The following is an 18,086-nucleotide window of genomic DNA, read 5'->3' as shown; positions in this document are numbered from 1 at the left end:
TCATATTGCGCCACGTGTCACTCGCAGATTACCCCCAAAAACTAATTATCTTCTAAAATCCATAACTTTCGCATACGAGCTCTGTTTTTTGACGTTCTTTATATCCACAAGTAGGCGGAAACATGCTCTACAACTTTAGTTTAGACCCCATTAGCTATTTTGAATTTATTTTTAAAGTTATATTTTTAACACTTCGGGATAGGAAAAGTCCGTTAAAAATTCATAACTTCTTCATCTGAAGTCTGTTTTCGCCTGTCTTTTTACCGTTGCACTATTAAGAATGAGATCTTCAATTCTCATTTAGTTTGCGTTGTCCAAAAACTGCTCGATCTAAAATTCGAATTTCAGGTTCTGTATTGTCATGCCAAATCTTAGAAATATCATTAGTTCCTCATACGAAGTCAGATTTGGGCGTTCTTTTTATGCACACTCTCGGTTTAACGTATACTACAACTTTAGTTTAGATAACTAAGGCCAAAAAGTCATCTATCGTAAATTCACTATTTACGTTTCCCGGTGTCGTGTCGGTTTTGCCGTAAAACTTCGACGAGCCATAACTTCTTCGTTATAACTCGGATTTTGGCGTTCTTTATATGTACGAAAACCTTGTAACATATACTATAACTTGGTTAAGATTAATCCTTATAAATAATATTCAATCAAAAACTCATTTTTGATGCTCATTGTCACTAAATTGACTAGCCCGAAACTGTGGGCATTACAATTATCTCCTGGAATGGATTACGTTCAATTGACCTCTCATCGTGTGTCACAACGCTTAGACTCAAGTCTCTTAGAGTCAAATCTCGGAATGGAATATACTTTCCTTCATGTTTTAATGTGATATAATCACATTTCAACATGTAGCATTTCTAGTTACCAACTTCTTAACAATGAGCGCGATACTTCTATTGATATCTTCGATTATCTTTCACTTCAATCTTCTGACTTAAGTTAGATGCTACATTGATCACTAGCTTCTTGGTAACCTTGTGACTTTCTCAGTTCCAAGCATGAGTCATGTGCTTCCGGTAGTATAGGCCTCTACTACCATTCACACATACTCATACCCGTCCCAAGTATTGTCTCGCAGTTTTCCAATTTCTTATTTATTAAAAGCACAAAACAATTTAACACATACGAATGTGTCCAACTAATCATAAATCTTTACCTAGGCTCTACTAGGAATTCTTGCATGCATATCTTCAACAACAATTCTGCTTCAACTCGGTTGGTGATGAAAACACCAGACGATAGGACGACTTTGGGACTTACACCAATCGTTCTATCATCCTGCCAATCAAATGTGTACATTCGTACGTACCATACTCCTCTATACGTCACGTTATTTTATCAGACGTATTCTAAAAGCAAGATACCACTCTTACGATATCTTCCGATACGTATCATTCATTATCGTAAACCTTCTCTTCTCCTCCATTTATTCAATTCACTACGAGTCTTCACCAAGACGCTACATTCACGAAAGCATACGTTCAGTGTATCGAGACGAGAATATAGATATAGAAGATTTAGACACATATTCCACCTTATTACTCTGAAAAGTTACATGCCAGTTCTAATACCGTATTTAAACGTTTAGAAATCTGAACACATAAAGTTTCCACATCCGGTCGGCAACAGACCATAGATCCGATTAAACGATAGCATCATTAGGCATCACAAATCATTTAGCACATAAAAGCAGTTTAGGCATTTTCCTTAAATAAGCTAGTGCTTGTGTCTATTTAGGTGTACTACCTAAATTATATTAGATACACTCAACTCACAATCATCGCTTAGCCTTCTAAGTTTAAGTGTATAAATAAATCTTTATTCCTAGTTCGCTTAAACTAATGCTTTGATACCAACTGTGACATCCCCATTTTCACAGCCAGAAAAGACCGATTTGTTTAAGCTTTATTTTGAAAATCGGAGTAACCTTTTAAAGAAAAGTTTTGCGGAATTTATTCCTAGACAAAAAACATGATAAATATGTTATCAAACATTTCCGAAGAAATGTATTTTATTCATTTTTAAAACATTTGGATGCAATCGTCAATACATAAACAAAAGCATAAACAGACCTTACATTCTTTTGCACTAGTGATCTACATCTCTTTTAAATTTCTCAGTGTAAAGTAGCTTCGTATCGACACCTGTGATAAAAAAAATTGAGTGGTTCAGGATGGGAAACCTGGTGAGTACATAGGGTTTTCAACCCACAAAAATAAAATTATTATGTTTAAACATCAAACAATCAACCCAATTACCCATCCCCATTATCTTCTTTACTCTTAAGGATCTACCCTAAGAATCTATTATTTTTTGTTCATTTATTCCTAAGTATTATCCTAAGGAATGGGTATGAAGTCCATCGTTGTCAATGACACAACTGTGAAGCACAGCTACTAATTTTATCATTTATGCGCAGCTTCCAGAATTGTGACATTCTTTATGAGGCGCAGCTGCCGGTAGTGTCCTTTCGGCGCAGCTGCCAGGGTTATATCATTTATTGGTAGTATCGTTTTCGAGAGTCCACTCACATTTCATGTCAATGGGTTTTTAGAGTACACCGATGAACACATCGTTCACAACACCTACAGGTTGCGATCATGCTAGTGTTCCACTGGACTGTCTAGAATAGTTTGTGGTTGTCATCCACACTCCACTAGATGACGGGGCCAAAACGTGGTTAAAAGGCTTCCCTCATTGTTCACCTCTCACCCTTATCTCATGGTCTATATCACCTCTCATCTCATCATCCAACTCATATTTCATCTACCCATGTTTTACCAAACATATTTCGTAGATATAAAATACACATACAATTTAAATAATTTAAAACATGTATAAAATCGTTCATCCATCATATATAGCAAGTATAAAGATAATATGCAAACATAGCACGTAATTTATATAGAATACTTTATATCTATGTGTAAGATGAAAGTAACTATGGTCTCACTTGTTAAAATGATGATTCCAAACTCGGGCAGCGCTTCGCTTCTAACGATTCTATTTTCCTCCGACGAAACCTAGCATTATTATCGCTAAGTTTTAGTCTAATCATTATTGCGTCTAATTATTAGTCTAGATTCATCATTTACTCAAATTCTACTTTCATGATCCACCAAGTAAGGAACAACCAGGTAGGATTATATCGGAGGTAGGGTCCGTTTGGTATTGAAGTATACTGTTTGGAAATCCCAGTTTAAATACCTCACTAAATCACAGCCTAGACATCATCCCCGTAAGTAGATCAACCAGTATAACGAATTGGAATCACTGATAAATCTTATTTATATGCTCATAATAATGACAATGAATTGAACATAAGTTATACTAAAAGTAGGGTAAACATAACTCACTTACTAGGGGTTTTGGTTAGGAACCGGGCCCTGTGGGGGCAGAACTTCCGAGCCAATAGCTCTCCTTCTCGGAGCCTTCTAGCGCTCCGGGACTTGCTGCTAACACCTTGGAGGTTCTAGGGAAAAACCTTGAGGGTTTGGGGGTGTTTGGGAGAAATGAAGTGGAGAGGTGTGAAGAAAATGGGAGATTTGTGCCTCTATATATAGGCTGTGTTCGGTGCGAATGCAACGCGTTCCCTAGACGAGCTCAGCACGTTCGTTGCCACGTGTCGCCATCTCGCTACAAGCCGTAGGGAAAAAGGTGTGGCTCATATTGCGTCACGTGTCACTTGCAGATTACCCCAAAAACTAATTATCTTCTAAAATCCATAACTTTTGCATATGAGCTCCGTTTTTGACGTTCTTTATATCCAGACGTAGGCGGAAACATGGTCTACATCTTTAATTTAGACTCTGTCAGCTAATTTTGAATTTATTTTTAAAGTTATATTTTTAACAGGCCGGGATAGGAAAAGTCCGTTAAAAATTCACAATTTCTTCATCCGACGTCTGTTTTCATCTGTCTTTTTACCGTTGCACTATTAATAATGAGATCTTCAATTCTCATTTAGTTTGCATCGGCCAAAAACCGCTCGATCTAAAAATCGAATTTCAGGTAGTGCATTATTATGCCAAATCTTAGAAAAATCATTACTTCCTTATACGAAGTCAGATTTGGGCGTTCTTTTTATGCACGCTCTCGGTTTAACGTATACTACAACTTTTGTTTAGATATCTAAGGCCAAAAAATTCCTCTATCATAAATTCACTATTTACATTTCTTGGTGTCGTGCCGGTTTTGCCATAGAACTTCGACGAGCCATAACTTCTTCGTTATCACTCGGATTTTGGCGTACTTTATATGTACGAAACCATTGTAACATATACTATAACTTGGTTAAGATTAATCCTGCTAAATAATCATCCATCAGAAACTCATTTTTGATGCTCATTGTCTCTAAATTGACTAGCCCGAAACTGCGGGCGTTACAATCATCTTCCCCTTAGGATGATTACGACCTGGAATCATCAATGAAACATGGCTAGTATAATGACTCCACACGTTATCTCTTCATCCTAGGTGATAACCGTAACATCTATGTTCCCTTGAATTAACATCTAACTCTTGGACTTCTTTAACTGCAGGCGGTGCGCCATCTTGAATCCACCCTCTATCTCATGGTAGACTTTCAATTATGACTTCTAAGTCACGATCTCGATCCTTATTAGAGACTCCTTCTTTTTCTTAACAAACTTAAGATAAGTTATTTGATTTCCACGATAGACCGATGGGTCACGTTCCAATGACCTCTCATCGTGTGTCGCAACGCTTAGACTCAAGTCTCTTAAAGTCAAATCGCGGAATGGAATATACTTTCCTTCATGTTCTAATGCGATATAATCACATTTCAACATGTAGCATTTCTAGGTACCAACTTCTTAACAATGAGCGCGATACTTCTATTGATCACTTCGATTATCTTTCACTTTAATCGTTTTGCTTAAGTCATATGCTACATCGAACTTGGTTCTCTGAACCATGTAACATACCCGTCTTAGTCGGACTCAGTTTGATATGACCTCTAGGGTCGAAATAAAGATCTTCTTCTTAATCATTTCCGAAACAATGATAACGACATACTTAAATAAAACGAAATCAATCACTAGCTTCTTGGTAGTCTTGTGACTTTCCCTGATCTAAGCGTGAGTCATGTGCTTCTGGTAGTATAGGCCTCATCTACCATTCACACCTACTCATACGCGTCCCAAGTATTGTCTCGTAGTTTTCCAAGTTCTTATTTCTTAAAATCACAAAACAATTTAACACATACGAATGTGTCCAAATAAACATAAATATTTCCCTAGACTCTACTAGGACTTCTTCCATTCATATCTTCAACAACAATTCTGCTTCAACTCGGTTGGTGATGAAAACACTAGACGATAGGACAACTTTAGGAATTACACCAATCATTCTATCATCCCGCCAATCAAATGTGTACATTCGTACGTACCATACTCCTCTATACGTCACGTTATTTTATCAGACGTATTCTAAAAGCAAGATACCACTCTTACGATATCTTTCGATAGGTATCATTCACTATTGTAAACCTTCTCATCTCCTCCATTTATTTAATTCACTACGAGTCTTCAGCAAGACGTTATGTTCACGGAAGCATGAGTTCAGTGTATCGAGACGTGAATATAGATAGAGAAGATTAAGACGCATATTCCACCTTATTACTCTGAAAAATTACATGCCAGTTCTAATACCGTATTTAAACGTTTAGAAATCTGAACACATAAAGTTTCCACATTCGGTCGGCAACAGACCATAGATCCGATTAAACGATAGCATCATTAGGCATCACAAATCATTTAGCACATAAAAGTAGGTTTGGCATCTTCCTTAAATAAGCTAGTGCCTGTGTCTATTCAGGTGTACTACCTAAATTATATTAGACACACTCAACTCACAATCATCGCTTAGCATTTTAAGTTTAAGTCTAGAAATAAATCCTCATTCCAAGTTCGCTTAAACTAATGCTTTGATACCAACTGTGACATCCCCATTTTCACGTTAAAAAAAAACTAATTTGTTTATGCTTTATTTTGAAAATAAGTGTAACCTTTTAAAGAAAAGTTTTGCGGAATTTTTTCCCTGAAAAAAAACATGATAAATATATTATCAAGAAATTCCGGAGAAATGTATTTTATTCATTTTTAAAACATTGGGATGTCATCGTTAATACAAAAACAAAAGCATAAACAGACCTTACATACTTTTACACTAGTGATCTGCATCTCTTTTAAATCTCTCAGTGTAAAGTCGCTTCGTATCGACACTTGTGATACAAATAAACTTAGTGGGTCAGGTTGGGAAACCTGGTGAGTACATAGGGTTTTCAACCCACAATAATATAATTATTATGTTTAAACATCAAACAATCAACCCAATTACCCATCCCGATTATCTTCTTTACTCTTAAGGATCTACCCTAAGAATCAGCAATTTCTTGCTCATTTATTCCTAAGGATTTTCCTAAGGAATAGGTACGAAGTCCATCATTGTCAATGACACAACTGTCAAGCACAGCTACTAATTTTATCATTTATGCGCAGCTGCCAGAATTGTGACATTCTTTATGAGGCGCAGCTGCCAGTAGTGTCCTTTCGGCGCAGCTGCCAGGGTTATATCATTTATTGATAGTATCATTTTTGATAGTTTACTCGGAATATATGTCAATGGATTTTTATAGTACACTAGTAAACACAGCCTTCACAACACCTATAGGTTGCAAGCCTACTAGTGATCCACTGGAATGTCTTGAATAGTCTGTGGTCGCCATCCATACTCTGCTAGATGACGGGGCCAACACTTGGGTAAAAGGGTTCTCTCATTGTTCACCTCTCACCCTTATCGCATGGTCTATATCACCTCTCATCTCATCATGCAACTCATATTTCTTTTACCCATGTTTTACCCAACATATTTCGTAGATATATAAATACATATACAGTTTAAATAATTTAAAACATGTATAAAATCGTTCATCCAACATAGATAGCAAGTATAAAGATAATATGCAAACATAGCATGTGATTTATATAAAATACTTCATATCTATATATATATATATATATATATATATATATGTGTGTGTGTGTGTGTGTGTGTGTGTGTAAGATGAAAGTAACTATGCACTCACCTGTTAAAGTGATGATTCCAAACTCGGGCAGCGCTTCGCTTCTAACGATTCTATTTTGCCGCGACGAAACCTAGCATTATTATCACTAAGCTTTAGTCTAATCTTTATTGCAACTAATTATTAGTCTAGATTCATCATTAACTCAAAGTCTACTTTCATGATCTATCAATTAAGGAACAACCAGGTAGGATCATATCGGAGGTAGGGTCCGTTTGGTATACGAAGTATACTGTTTGGAAATCCCACTGTAAACACCTCACTAAATAACAACCTAGACGTCATCCCCAAAAATAGATCAATCAGTATAACAATTTCGAATCACTGATAAATCTTGTTTATATGCTCATAATAACGATAATGAACTTAAACATAAGTTATACTAAAAGTAGGGTAAGCATAACTCACTTACTAGCGGGTTTGGTTATGAACTGGGCTCTGCACGGGCAGAACTTCTGAGCCAAAAGGTCTTCTTCTCGGAGCCTTCTAGCGCTTCGGGACTTGCTTCTAACACCTTGGAGGTGCTAGGGAAAAACCTTGAGTGCTTAGAGGTGTTTGGGAGAAAAGAAGTGGAGAGGTGTGAAGAAAATGGGAGATTTGTGCCTCTATTTATAGGTTGAGTTTGGTGCGAACGCAGCGTATTCCCTAGACGAATGCAGCGCATTCGTTTCCACATGTCGCCATCTTGCTCCAAGCCGTGGGGAAGAAGGTGTGGCCCACATTGCGCCACGTGTCACTCGCAGATTACCCAAAAAACTAATTATCTTCTAAAATCCATAACTTTCACATATGAGCTCTATTTTTGACGTTCTTTATATCCACGTGTAGGTGGAAAGATGATCTACAACTTTTGTTTAGACTCTGTCGGCTAATTTTGATTTTATTTTTAAAGTTATATTTTTAACAGGCCGTGACATGAAAAGTCCGTTAAAAATTCATAACTTCTTCATCCGACGTCTATTTTCTTCTGTCTTTTTACCATTGTGCTGCTAATAATGAGATATTCAATTCTCATTTAGGTTGCATCGGCCAAAAACTGCTCAATCTAAAATTCGAATTTCAGGTTGTGCACTGTCATGCCAAATTTTAGAAAAATAATTTCTTCATACAAAATCAGATTTGGACGTTCTTTTTATCCACGCTCTCGGTTTAACGTATACTACAACTTTAGTTTAGATAACTAAGGCCAAAAAGTCCTGTATCATAAATTCACTATTTACGATTCCCGATGTCGTGCCGTTTTGCCGTAAAACTTCGACGGACCATAACTCCTTCGTTATAACTCGGATTTTGGCGTTCTTTATATGTACGGAACCATTGTAACATATACTATAACTTGGTTAATATTAATCCTTCTAAATAACCTTTCATAAAAAAAAACTCATTTTTGATGCTCATTGTCTCTAAATTAACTAGCCCGAAACTACGGGTGTTACAATATTTCAGGGGAAACTCACTAAGCTTTTTGTTTATCTAGTTGTTTATTGTTTCAGATATCATCGGTGGTTATGGGAAGGTGAAGGCGGGACTGTACACACTCATCAGGAGCATTGAGGGTTTTGCGTTTATTATAATGCTTTGATTTTTAATAATTGTAATTGGGCATAGGTTTTCTTAAAATGGTTTTATAATTGGGAAGTTTTACTTTAAATAAAAAAAAATTGGTCGTGAAAATGGGACGTTACACTTAATTACATGTTTCTTCCGGCATTTTGTGTTTTGATTATATGGTTTTTGATGCTTCTCTTTTAGGAAATGGTCAAAAGAAGCATTCCAATCTTGCATACCCTTGCAAACCTTTAAAATGTTTTTTTTGCATTATATTTATGACCTTTATACCATGTACATGTGTGATTGTTCAGGGACACCTATATGATTGGATTCGTGAGATCATTTTAAATCACTTGAAAATCAAATCATGTCTACAAAAGAAACTACGAAAGTTAAAAATAAATCAAAATTAAACATATTAAATATAACTTATAAATAATTTACCAAAATATGTTGGAACATGAGATTCTTTTTTGTTGCAGAAACATCTTTCTAGGTGCCGTTATCAGAAGCGATGTCGCTCCACTTATAATTGCGAGCCTCCCGAATGAAAGAATCATATACATGACCAACCGACATGTAAGCAACCCAATCAAATACCACTTAAGAGGCCGTTTACCATTTGCTTCATTTAACCTACACATTTTCTTGTTTTATGTCATACCTCTTCATTTTGGAGGCACAACTACATAAAAATATTAGTCATGATAAATTTTGTTAGAATAAATACTCGAGTTGATCGATAGATTCAAAAACAGGAATAAGAATCAAACACAAGAATACGATGATCAAAGTTGTGTCGAATGATTAAAATGCACAGCCTTAGGAGAGCTCGATGAAGAACTGCTACTGTAAAGGCTGTGTAGGGTTTACAAGATTGACGACTCCACGATACGGTGCATGCATGCACTTTAAATAATAAAAATCTAATAATAAATAAATGGGTGGACAGGCCCAAACCGCTATACAAAATGGACTAAACATTAAATACACAATGACGCAACCCATATGACCCAATAACCCCCCCCCCCCCTTTGCATCAATTGAGGCAGGAGACGTTCACGGCTGAGTACGTTTTTGAGCTTCAAAAAGCTTTAGTACAATGCTCTGCAAGGCCTTGCTTACCTGGATATACCGAAGGATCATATCGGAGAAAAACTTGTTATCCCCTTTACAATTCACTTTGCATTTATCCATAAACTCCAAAATGTATTGCAGGCAACAAGTGGAGTAATGATGCTTATCAGCAAGATAGAAGCAAACTTTGTGGAAATTAACATCTGTTCGCTCTTTGATTTGAAAAGCCATGCACCAGCCTTCCTTTTGTATTTTCCCCAGCTTCATTTTGTCAAAATCTTCTAGATCTGCCTTAAGGAACACATTTGGCCTCTTTCGTAGAAATGTTGCAATCTAAACGTCCATTTTGCCAACCTCTTGAATGTACAAAACTAACATTCGCTTGAGACGAGCAACAATGCGTTTATACTTTTGTTCATCCTTGAGCAAAAAATTGAGCAGCAAAATCCAATCGTACGGGTTCAGGAAAGGTAGATCAGCAAGTGTAAACTCAAATACCTGACTCGTAGAACCTCTACCAACCTTAAAACAAGCATTTGGGAAGCTATCGGTTTCAATTGGACCTGAAACCTTCACAATTGTTATCTTTTTCACACTCTAGGTTTCATATTGAGGCTTCATGTGATTTAAGTGGAAGAATAAGAGCATATGGTCAGCACCATTGTCATTTAGAGGAACATTCACAACTTTGATGAAGCTACAAAACTAGAAGGATTTCAATGTGATTGGAAGATCCAGTTGCGAATCTTGTGTGTTCTGCAAGTCAAAAGATGCAACATGCTCTAAACAATATTGGCTTGGATTGTCTATAGCTTCATTCATAATTCTCTCCAAATTCCACAATGGAAATACAATCTTCATGCTTTCCAAAGTGACTTGAGCTTCTCGTTCAGCTTTCTCTTTTTCTTCTGCTTCTTTGACAATACGATTATTTTCATCAATTTCAGCTTCACGAGCCTTCCTTCGTTTCAACTTATGCTCATCAGGCTCATCCTCTTCACTATCTTCAATGATCTTTTCTTTACCAATAGAATTTGAAGCTTCATTAACCTTCGGTTCAACTTTTGACTCTGGCTCAACAGTAATGAAGACGATTTTAGAGGGTTTACCTACATTCCGTTCAATATCCGGACAGAGAGTGATGATGAAGCTCCGGACAGAGAGTCGATCAATAGCCCTTTGAACCACGAGAGTCCAAAAATGAGCACAAGAAATCGCGTTGTGTTGTGCAGTTGAAAGGGTACTTTGGACCAGTTGAGCCCAAAGCACAGTCCCGTAGTCAAGATTGACTCCTGAGTAAATGCCATACATTGTCGTCATAAACAACTTGCTTGCACAGTCAGAGTCGGTTACCCTCTCATAGAAGCTTTTGAAAAGAAGGGTAAAAAGACCATTCCACATTGGCGGTAGGAAAGGCTTCTTGAACTTTGAGACGGCGGTCAAAACTTCTCTGTATCCCATTTGGTAAAACATCTCCACGATCTCAGAGTTGGAGACGGTCTCAGGGTCATCTAGGTGATGACCTTGAGGAAGCCCTAGCAGGCTACAAAATCGCGATTTCGAGATGTGAGTCTTCTTGTTATCGATTTCCAAGTTAATTTGTTCCTCCCTTTTTTGGTAGCTTGCAGTAGAATACACCTTGGACAGATGAACCAAGGGTACGATTTCTGATTTCGTCAGTGTGATGACCAGTGGGGAATAGCGGAAGCACTCGATGAGAGGTTGAAGAAAACCATCGTACTTAGCAGGATCAAGGTACACAATGAGATTTTGGTTAGCCTTGATGTCTAAAAGAGATGATTGAGCCATTTGATCTGCGACGGAGGGGTTTTCTGATGATGCTGCCATGGATGCTTTGTGGAGAAAGAGATGAACAGTAGAGAGAATTGTCGTCAAGGGAAATTTGATTTCTTTTGAAAGTGGTAATGATAATTGAATCATCAAAATAGTTTTATACCGAGTGATAAGTGAGAGAAATTCGGTGATTGATGATCCCAAATCCCTGAAAAAGCGCCTAAAAATACATGACTGACAGTTGTGACATCAGGCGGCGTAACTGAAAACAAGTGTTGTTTCAGTGTTCACGCGCCTAAATTCAAATCTTATCCATTAAAACCGCCATATTAGTTTCTGACATTCACAGTTCCATACTTTCGCAGTTTTCCACTTTCGCAATTGATTACCGTTTAATGTACCCCGAACCTGAAAGTAACCATTAGGACAACGAAGCAGATTTTTTGAAAATTATAATGATCTTCGAGCAAGAGTGTGCCAAAGATAAGGAAATAAACAAATTCTATAAGGGATTCTAAGTGATGTCATCACACTACTAGAAAAACAGCCTTTTACGACGCGCAAAACACGACGCTCTTTGATTTATGTTACGCATTAGAGAGTGACATTAAAAAAGTATCATCTCTTCAAAAATTTTAAGGATTTATGTCGCGCATTACTGAGTGCCTTTAAATTAGTGTCTCATGTAAAAATATTAAAAACACGGAAGGCACTTGTGCGTCATCTGTGAATGTCGTTTTATATTTTTTTGAAGAAACGCGCGTGTCCGAGGGAAAATGAAATCCCCCAAAATTTTGAACACCCGCCATCCTCTTCCTGTGTACTCTCTACACCCGCCAAATCGATTTCATTCTCTCCCTTCCTTCTCTCTGCAACCCCTTCCTCTGTGATCGACTTTCACTTCCTTCTCTGTGTAAACCCTAATCAAACATAACGCATTTGCAATGGTAATGTCTTCTTTCACAAAATAGACGATTGAGCGAAGAACTAGGGCTTCTGATGAATCGAACATCACCAACAATGATAGCTACCCATCATAATTTGTTTTTTCTCTCGGACTCCACCATTCCAACATCGCACCACAACAGCGCTTGCATCTGCTGCATCTTCTCCATCATTGGATTCTGGTTCTGGAAAGCTCTCTCTTTTTTAAGCAGAAGGCATAATCTCAGCTTCTTGGAATTGTTTGTTCTATTTACTGAAGAAAGCAGAACAGAATCAAGTAACATTCCGAGCTGCAAATGCTGTAACTACTGCTCTACCATTTTTGGTCTCCGGTATCCATCGTCCATGTGAACTTCTCCTAAATCCAACTTTACTCCGCTCTCTGAGTTTGTTTTCTTCGTAATCGATGCATCCACCTTCTCGTCTCTCCCCCTCCACCGTGTTTTCTCTCATCTCTCTCCTCCATAGATGGAGATTGTCGGAGACATGAAGGGAGTAACCGAAGGAAACCCTAAAACTACTCTGATTGCATAAACACTTCTTCTCCTGCAACTTTAGGTAAGTCTCTCCTCCATAGAGTATAATTTCTGCTTTCATGTTTTTTCATCTTTAATCTTTCAAACCCCTTTCTTGTTCTTCTTTCAGTGTTAGAATTTATCTGGATTTAGCTCTTTGATTTTATAAGATCTTCATAAATTGTTCGGGTTTCTTGATTTTTGGAACCTGCATGTTTATTTTCCTTCCCAATCTGGGCATTTTTATCTGTGATTAGTAAACAAATTAGGGTTATGATTCTTAAACATCCAATCCTTTTGCCTTTGTTCTTGTTCTTAATGTTTTTCTTTTTTAGAAAATTCCATCGTCTTTAGTTCTTGATCTTGACTTTGAAGACACCCATGTGTTGTTTAGTTGAAATTCAGTTTCAAGATCATGATTCTTCATTAACTAAATCAACTTGTCAATCTTACCCTGAAGTTGCTAGTGCTGGAGAAAATTACCATTTAGCGTTTGAGAGTTGGAATTGAAGATATGGAATGGAATTGAAGCTCATTTAGTTGCAATAATGGTCACATCTGTGATCTGTTATTGCTAGGCAAAATGGGTCCCAATCATCAATTACAACAACAAGGGTAGTGCCCTATGCTTCTTCAGTTCCAATTGAAGGTTTAGTAAATTAAAGCTTTAACCAAGGTAATCATTTGGGGTATCAAAGTTACTGGGATGCAACATATGCACATGAATTGACAAATTTTCGTGAACATGGGGATGCTGGTGAAGTTTGGTATGCATATCTAATTGACTATGACATATACCTTCTTTGACAAGATGCTTTTTTGTATGACTTTTTAAATTCTTTCTAAAGGTTTGGGGCAGATGTCATGGAAATGGTTGCTTCATGGAAAAAAGGACTATGTGCTGACATTTCACAAATTCAACATAAAATTGATGACTCTGAGTCTGTTAGTCAAGAGGATAAAGATTTAGCAAGATGGAGTGTTCTTGATGTTGGAACAGGCAATGGGCTACTTCTTCAAGAGCTTGCTAAACAGGGGTATAGTATTATACATAATAACACTTATTCCTCCTTTTGGTACGATGATAATTGATAAATCATTCTTTATTACTTTTGATGTTAGTATAAATAGGTTCTCTGATCTCACTGGAATAGATTATAGTGAATGAGCAATTAGCCTTGCTAGAAGCCTTGCTAATCGTGATGAATTTATTGGTATCAAACTATTGGTTGATGATGTTCTTGATTTTTGATTTACTCATATTTAACGTCTATTGGTAAGTTACAATTTGCATTTACTCATATTTAATGTTTTTTATTTTTGATTTTACAGCTCCTGATATACATCGATCCAACAGCACAAAGTTCCAGGGATATGCTTGGTATTGACACTCGAGGTTGAAAACTTCAACGTCATGTCAGGGATAAATATAAATTTATTTCAAGTTTGGTCCATTATACCCTTGGTTGACATTTATAAAAAACTTCCTGGAAGTTACTAAAGAAACAGTCGTTGCCACCTTTGTGCTATTCATCAGGTGTTAAATGGCTTCTACCAACCTTGGACATGGCGGAGTTGGCAGTTCCAGAGTTGTTACCGGCTTGAATTATTCATCTAGTTCAGTTGACTGGCTCGGGAGAGAGATGCTTGAGATGCGACAAGGTAGAACATGATGATGAAAGAGTGAGTGCAAGTTCCTTTTCCCTTATCATAACTTTTCTTATATATCAGTCATAAAATTCTTATATATCATCAGTTGTTATTGATAATCTGTTCATGTTGGATTTATATTGCAGGAAAGTGAACCAGAGATAGTACATGGTGTGGGTTCTGAAGCAAGGCATGTTATAAGAACAACAACACACCCGGTCTTCTTTCTGACTCTGTCATGCAGAAATCGATTGCATCACTTATTCCCTTATTCTCTTGTGAGTATAAAAAATTAGCTACATCATTAACCTAATTTGTGAATTATTGATTTTATTAATTGTTGGAACAGGGGAAACTTGGGGAAACTTGTGATTTCTTTCTTAGGTATCTAATTGCTAGTTTTATAGCTACATCATTAACCTGCTACGGTTGCTATTTGAACTTTGAAGTGTTTTCTGCCTTTTTGACCATTTTACCCCTGCTCTGTGTTTTGCTTAGTTGTTGTGTTTGTTGGTCTCAAATTTTTTCCCATGCTTTTGGAACTGTGTGGAGCTTGCTGCCACCTTTTGGAGCTGTGTGAAGCATTCTAGGTGGTTGTAATGATCAGTCTAAACAGGTTTGGAGTAATGAATTTTCAAGAATTAGCATTTTTCATGGGTTTCAACTACAATCTGTTATTTAATTTTTATATGATATAAAGGCTTAACATGGGTTTCAATGTTTCATGCAATTTAAAAAGCAAATTAAAACAGAGCTTTGAGAATTTAATATATGTACATATGGTGGTCAAATGAAGTTGTGTACAAAATGTTATATGAAATGGATGTGGGAGTATTATGTGGATGCTACAACAGGTAGGTAAGCTTCAATTTCTACCTTTTAATTTCTCTCATAAGTTGAAAATTTGATTTCTAGTTTCCATGGATCCAACCTTAATGTTTTTCATCCTCAAAGGTAATACATGTTTGCTGAAGTACCAGACGACTACGAATAGATATAGACTCTACAAATGTTTAGGTGGGTATTTTTTTTTTCCGAAATTCACATAACTATATCTTTGATAGTCATGTTTGTTTGTTCGGTTGTGCAAGGACAATTAGATGGAGTTTGACAGCACATGCAGCTAGGGAAGTGGATTGGAGTGGGATAGAAAATAGAACAAATGTAGCTAGGGTAATTGTTTTCTGAATTTGGTGTAACTATATCTTTGATTTTGTTTTTCATCTTACCTTTTATGATTTGAGTATGAAATTTTATTTTATATTATGCAATGGATTGTATTTTTTGTATATGCTATTTTATTTCTATTATGAGAAATTAAATGCAAATTTAATTTGAAAATTAATAAATATATAAATTTATTTTTTTTAAACATTTAAATTTACGATACGCAAAAATGTGTGCCATCTTCATTTATGACATGGCCTTTCTTGACAGGGGCTTTCTTGATACGCATTGCATGTCATTAACACGCGCGTCGTAAGGTTACGACACGCGAATGCGTGTCATCTTCCTTTATGACAGGGCCTTCCTTGATACGCATTGCGTGTCGTAAACCGCGTCGTAATTGCGCGTCGTAAATGAGCGTCGTAAATGCGCGTCGTCTATAGACGACGCGCAAAAGCGTGTCGTCTCTCTTTATGACAGGGCCTTCCTTGACACGCATTTGCGCGTCGTCTGAGCCTTTTACGACGCGCAATGAGCGTCGTAAAAGGCTGTTTTTCTAGTAGTGTCAAAGACATAAAGCAGATGGAGCACGGGCAACGATCTCTTCCTTCACAGTCAAGAGAGACTTTGAAGTGTTTGTGTGGTGTCGTGTTGAATTACGATCATCTGTTTGATGAGAAACAGTGAAACACTTCTTTTAAAAAAGGCGAACGAGGTGGCATTTTCTTCAACTAAGTCCGAAACTCAAAATAATTATGAACGTTCATATGAAGTACTTGTCTGACCAGTGTAGCCATAAGAACAAGTAAGCTTTGGAAATATTTTTGGTGACCGGATTAATGTTGAAATCTCAAGAAAAATAATAGCTGGATGTTATGGGTAGAAAATTCTTAGGTATAGAGAATTTCACTAAGATCTCACAAAAACAAAAAGAGATTTCAAGGTACAAACCACGAAGGTGGACATTCGTTAATTCCTTGGTGAAAAGCTACAACATTTATATTGTTCACCGTCAATTCTTAAATGTGTGTTGGATTTTGGGTTTCTCTTAATTCGTGGATATACTGAATTTAAGATCATAAACACAATGATTGTGCAAACAAAAACCTCGGTGGCATTTTCTAAGAGTCTCAAGCGTTACATTTATGAAAGCGAGAGCAATGGAGAAGTAGTTGGAGATGGTTTCAAAGAAAAATGTAGCACTGTTATGCGAAAGTGACTAAGCAGTCAACTCTTAACTCAATATGAGAATAGTAAGGTACCTCATGAGTTATGTGAATGAATAGCCTTATTGGGAAGAAACGATTGGTATTATCGATTCATTAAGGCTTCAACATAGAATCTCAGTGGCTTCGGACTACATGTAACAACATGTTTCTAGGGACGCTTAAGTACGCATAGATTAGGAAATTTATACCTGCCACATCATTCATAATTGAGATCACCAAGATATGTGCCTTCAAACCTGCTCAATTATCTAATATTTTTGGTATTTTTGAAAAGAAATAAATTATGAAAATAAAGAAAATATTTTTATATTTTTGATTTTCTGAAAAAGAAATAAAAACAGAAAGAAATAAAATATTTTTGGATTTTGATTTTTCTGAAAAGAAATAAATAAGTAAAAACACACGAAATGTATAAAAGTATACAAGAAGCTCCAAAACTTCAAATGAACAGTGGATTGCGAGCCACTACGAGCGTTCGTGGATGAATAGTTGACTGGGAATTACTACGAACTTTCGCAGATGAACAATTTACTGCGAATTACTATGAACGTTCGGACCCATTCGCAGTTCAAACAATACTTTTCCAATGCGAAGGTAGTTTCGGAACTGATTCAGCCTCAATCATTCCTAAGCCTTGAAGAATATGATTAAAGGTTTGTTCATGAAACGCTTTCGTGAAGATGTCGGCCAGCTGATTAGCGGATCTAACAAAATGTATCTCGACATTTCCATCTTCCACATGATCTTTGATGAAGTGATACCTCAGTGCGATTTGTTTGGTCTTTGAATGTTGCACTAGGTTGTGAAAAATACGAATGTCACTCTCAGAATCGCAATACAAGTGGATTCACTTCATATTGATACCATAGCCACGAAGCTGACTTTGAATCCAGATAACTTGTGAAGTACAAGAGGCAGCGGCTATGTACTCTACTTCAGCGGATGATAGGGAGACGCATGCTTGTTTCTTTTATTTCCAGCTAACAAGTTTTCCATCAAGGAATTGACATCCTCCCGTTGTACTCTTCCGATCTAAAC

General features: G+C 36.8%; 1 pseudogene; it reads left to right on the top strand.

The window, feature by feature from the left end:
* The first annotated feature begins 13,550 nt into the window (after positions 1-13,550).
* On the top strand, positions 13,551-14,254 carry LOC145075712 (uncharacterized; annotated as a pseudogene).
* Positions 14,255-18,086: the final 3,832 nt, after the last annotated feature.

This window comes from Lactuca serriola, chromosome 9 (genome assembly GCF_051521515.1).
Source record: "Lactuca serriola cultivar US96UC23 chromosome 9, Lser_US96UC23_V15, whole genome shotgun sequence".
Lineage (NCBI taxonomy): Eukaryota > Viridiplantae > Streptophyta > Magnoliopsida > Asterales > Asteraceae > Lactuca > Lactuca serriola.
This window is presented reverse-complemented; position numbering and strand designations above follow the sequence as displayed.